Genomic DNA, 5,223 nt, shown 5'->3' with positions numbered 1-5,223 from the left:
GGCCAATTCACAGCCCTGGATCTAGGCCTAGGTGGTAGCTGAGCTGGTCAACCCACCAGCTCTCCCTTACCTGCATCATAAAGGTGAGTTCTCTAGCACAGCTCTGGCTAGACCACCCAGTGTCACCATCGGCAGGAGGCAGGGTCAGTTCTCCTGTGCTCATGCCCTCAGGGTTGGCTCACCTACACTCAAGCCTCCAGAGCCAGCCCCTCTGAGCTGACCAGTCAAGGTACAAACCCCACTCTCCAAAGTGCTGCTTCCCATGAGGGGCAGGGCCAGCTCTCTTGCTCCCATGACCCCAGAGTTAATTTTCCTGACTGCTGCAGGTGGTGAGGGGTGAAACAGGGAGGGCATCACCCCCACACTCACACTACCTCACAGCAGACAAGTGGCAGGGCCAGCTCTCCCTCACTCTGACCTTGGGGCTGGCTCACCCACTACCCCTTGGCCAGGGCCAGCACTACTGTGGTGCCCAGGCAGGTGCCAGGCCTGCTCTCCCGAGTGCTGCAACTGTTGAGGGGCTATCATGACCTTGGGGCCAGCTCTCCAGTCTGCTGAAGGTGGTGAGGAGTAAGGGGGGGGGGAGCCATCGCTCCTATATCCACACCACTTCACAGCAGAAGAATGGCAAGACCAGTTCTTCCTTGATAGCACCTTCAGGATTGGCTCACTGTCCCCCTGCTACCAGGATCAGCTCTGCTGTGCTGCACAGCTGAGGTAGAGGGCCTTCGCTCCTGAGTGCTGCAACTGGTGAGGGGCAAGACTAGCATTTCTGAGCTCATGACCCTGTGGGCAGCTTTCCTGACTGCTGGAGGGGGTGAGGAGTGGGGGTGGGTGAGGGGTCATCACCTCTGCCCCCATGCCACCCCACAGCTGATGAGTGTCAGGGTCAGCTCTCCCATACTCATGCCCCTGGGGCCAACTCACCCCCAACCCCACCACCAGGCTCAACTCCACTATGCTGCCTGGGTGAGGTACAGGGCCCACTATTCCCAGTGCTGCCATGGCTGAGAGATTCGGCAGGCTCTCCAGAGTGCCACATCCAATGAGGGACAGGGTCAGTTCTACACAGCCGACACATGGACAGCCATGTGGTCCTTGGTGGCCTTCCTGACCAGAGACATTCCCATGGTCTCTAGTGGAATATGAGCCATGGACCTTGATGTGGACCCCTGGGGCTGCACCGCCATGGACTCAGACATGGCCTTTAGCAGCAGTTCAGGCTTGGACCCTCACCATGGCCTCAGATGCCGGGGCTCACCACTCACACAGGCTACTTCACTCCACCCTCAAGTCTCCAGATCTAGCTCCCTTCATAATGCTCACGCTGCTCCACTTCTCTTTCCCTCCTGTCTGTCCACCACATACTTGCACATTGTGATGGCTCCTGCTGCAGGCTGGCCATGCAGTTGGAGGGCCCCTGAGTGACCTCCTCCATCCATGCTGTGGTGGCAAGCAGGTGTCTATGGCCCATCTGTACCGTGCACTGGAAGGCAGGGTGGTTCAAAGGTCTCTGTCTTCCTCCTCCTGCGTTGTGCCACCTGGATTTGATTTGATTTGATTTTATGAGTCCTAGGCATATGACAGTTCTGGCCACCAAGCCAGGCACCAAGCTAGGAAGAACAAAGGACCACCTCTGCTCTGCCTCTGACTGATAGAACACCATCACCAACATGGTGTCTCTTAGCCCATCGCCAGGAGGGATAACTTATTATTTTATCTTGGTCGATATTTATGTTAACTTTTCCCCTTTCTTGAAGGGCAGAATAGTCATTGAACATTAGTGTATATTTGAACAAATGTACATGAGTTCCTCTAGGTTATAAATAAATCTATATTATATGTAGCCTTGGGGTTTTTCAACCTGGGCATGACTGTCTTGGACCAGTTAAATCTGTAGTGGGAGGGGTTTTCCTGGGCACTGTGGGATGTTTAACAACAGCCTTGTCCTTACACACTGAAGTCAGCTCCATTTCCCACCTACTCTCTCAGGTCTGCCATGCAAGCTGCTGGGTTGTGAACTACTGTGCTGTTTTGTTTCCTTGTGTTTTGAAATATTTTAAATTATTGTTATTATTTGGTGTGTGTGATATTCAAAATAAATTAGTGTGCGTGCAGTGGCCAGTGGATGACTTCGGAAGTCCAGCTCCATCTCTGTCCACCTTATTCCCTGAGAAAGGGTCTCTCACTGGTCCTGGAGCCAGGCTGGATGTCAGCAAGCCCCTCAGGTTTGTTTGCTTCCTTATTTATTAACTGTAAGCTCATTATTGTGGTTGTGATCTTAACTATTCCCCCAGGGGCTTGTGTATTGAGGGTTTGGTCTCTGGCTGATGGTGCTTTGGGGATGTTGTTGAGCCCTAGAGGTTGGAATAAGATCCCTGCTCCTTTCTTCTTGGCTCCCAGGCTGCCATGCGGTAAACAGCTTTGCTTCACCACACTGTACTGCACTCTTCGCAACAGTTCCGAAGTGAGCGGGCTGAGGCTACACAGCCTCATATATCCGGAAACGTGAGCCAAAATAAACACCACCTCTTTTTATGTTGTAACAACGACAGACAGCTGACTGTCATCATCCTCGGAAGTGTTTCTGAAGGGATTCTCTTTCTCCACCCAAGTGCCCGTTGTTTGATATTGTCAGGCATGGGTGGGTGCTGCCAGCCCAGGGTCACAGGACCGTGAATTCGTGGCTTATGGTTGTGGATCACCGCCCACCGGTGCAGGGTTAGTTGGCAGTTCTCGGCACGGAGGTTCTCCACCCTTCTGCTGGGTTCCAGGTTCTGGGCAGGCAGAAAGGGTACTGGTTCATTTTGAATTTGCTCTTATACTGAATTGTAGCCTCTGGGTCCCAGCTTCACTGGTTTGTGCTGAGGGCGGGTTCGCCTGCCAGAGAGCCCATCAGTGACAAAGCCTTGCTGCCTTGAGAGGTGAAAACAGAAGGTCGATGTGCACGATGTTGGTGCAACACTTGTCTTTCACGTGACCTTAGGATTTGGAGTTTATCTTTCATTCTGTCCTGGTTTATTGATGCATTTGAAAAGAGGTTTCAAGTATTCTGTCCAGTATCTGTTGTCTCTCTTGAGAGGGTCAATCGATAAACTACCCTGCTATCCCTCTGAACTGACGTCTGTAACTGTTAAAAATTAACGACTGTGAATCTGGCTGTTCCCAGCAGTGCCGGAGAGCTGGGCTTAGCTGCATGCGGAGGCGCCTTCCTGGAGATCCCTGCGAGGCACCGGTCAACCTTAGAGATCCATGAAGTACATGATGTGTACGGAACCAAAGGAGCCTGGGAGTGTGCTTCGAGCACATCTCAGCACAGGCTCCAGACACGCTGTGGTGATGGCTGTCAGGATGGGGCTCCCGTGGGAGAGAAGTGGAGCTGAAAACAATGGGTGTCGGGGTCTGGGACTTACCCAGTGCTCTCTAAACTTCCAGGAAAGGTGGTACCTCCTTCTCCATCTTCTACTCCCCCCCCCCCACCTCTTCCTCCTCATCCGTTTTCTGTTATTTTTCTGAAACAGTGTCACTATTAGCCTAGGCTGGCCTGGAACTCCTGCCTCTACCTCCTGAATGCTGGAGTTACAGGCATTCATCATTACAGCTGGCCGAGCTGTTTTTCGGGAAAGCACAATTTACCTTTACCTTATTAATTTGCCCAGACATGAAGCTGAGCCTAGAAATTCTGATATAGCCTCTCGATTATACATAAAGCAGTCATGAGCACCAAAGGTATTTTAAAGCCATTTTTAAAGGCTTTCTCTCTGAACTTCTTGTTTTAATATTTGTGTGATGAGGATAATAAACTAGACACAACTTCAACAGGTTCAAATGAACTAATAGCACATGTAGAGACACTTACTAGAGGGGGTGGGTATGTCCAAGACACAATTGTCAAAGAATTTTTTATATTCTAAAAAAATAAAATAAGCCTGAAACAAATTCACACTTGTCAAATCTGAGCCCCCTTTCTGTCATATGTATGACTCTGTGCTCAGCAAATGCTACTACATTTCTTTTAGCTGGGGATGGGGAGAAACAAGAATGGTTCCAGGGTCAGCCACCCACTCAACATGGACATCAGCAATGGCAATGTGTCAAATAGGATTTGAGTGTTTACATGTCTCCAATAGCCCTAAAACCTGCAGTTTGCTCCGCTGGGTGCCTGAAAACTTTTTATTTCCCATGGCTCTTCTGGTGTAGCATCTCAGTAAATCCTTCTAGTAAGTTTCCATGAGCTCACCCACCCAGTACTATCAACATAAACCATGTCTCCATCCTCAGCCTCAGCCTCTCCTCAAGCAGTTAACTCATAGTTGAAGTACAATGTTTTAGTTGCCTTTCTGTTACTGTGGTAAAACACTATGACCAAGGCAACTTGTAGGGGGGGGGGAAAGAGTTTATTTTGATTTATTATTCCAGAGGGTTAGAGCCCACAAAGGTGGTGACAGCATGGTAGCAGGCATAGACATGGTGGCTGGAGGAGGAAGCTGAGAAATAACACCTTCAAACCATACACACACACACACACACACACACACACACACAAAGCAGAGAGAGGGAAGGGTGTGTGAGAGGGAGAGAGAGAGAGAGAGAGAACTACAATTGAGAAACCTTTGAAACCTCAAAAGTAATTCCCACCTCCAGTAACTTTCTCCAGCAGGGCCACCCTTAAACCTTCCCAAACAGTGCTACCAACTGGGGACCAAGTGTTTAAAGACATGATCTTATAGGGAACATTCTCATTCAAAGCACCACACACAAGAACAAAAGCTTTCACAATTTTGGCAACTTCCTCAATAGCATCATGCAAGGAGTGTGATTTGCCAGAACCATAAAACACATTGCTGTGTGGCCATCTTTCCCCTGGTGGTGGACCACTGAGACCCCTAACTTCTGTCTCTTTTGTTCACTGCAGACCTTCATCTTAATGCAGGGAGCTTGGCTTTTGCATATTTGTAGTCACGCTAGTACTTTTAAAATAAACAGGGTTCCAGTTTTGTGAAAAGCCTCCTATGGAAGGCTTTCAGGGGCAGGGCATGTATCATGCCGAGATGGAAAAAGGCACCGATGAATATGAATCCTGCTTTACATTTGTGTGTTGTTTGAGTTAGTATTTATCGGACACTCTGTGCTAGGCAGTGTTCTGGGCACTTCCCATGTAAGTCATTAGTGGGGAGGACCACAGCTCCTAAAGTCACACCCTGCTTTAGAACAGGATGGAGA

General features: G+C 49.6%; 1 non-coding gene across 1 annotated transcript; it reads right to left on the bottom strand.

Moving 5' to 3' along the window:
• Positions 1-1,563: 1,563 nt before the first annotated feature.
• On the bottom strand, positions 1,564-1,704 carry LOC129669837 (small nucleolar RNA SNORA48). The gene has a single exon (XR_008719087.1). It is a non-coding gene; the product is annotated as a small nucleolar RNA SNORA48 (small nucleolar RNA).
• Positions 1,705-5,223: the final 3,519 nt, after the last annotated feature.

The sequence above is a fragment of the Psammomys obesus genome, unplaced genomic scaffold (genome assembly GCF_907164565.1).
Source record: "Psammomys obesus unplaced genomic scaffold, mPsaObe1.curated_primary_1811, whole genome shotgun sequence".
In the NCBI taxonomy this organism is placed as follows: Eukaryota; Metazoa; Chordata; class Mammalia; order Rodentia; family Muridae; genus Psammomys; species Psammomys obesus.
Note: the sequence above shows the minus strand (reverse complement) of the source record. Positions and strands in the feature narration are given on the sequence as shown.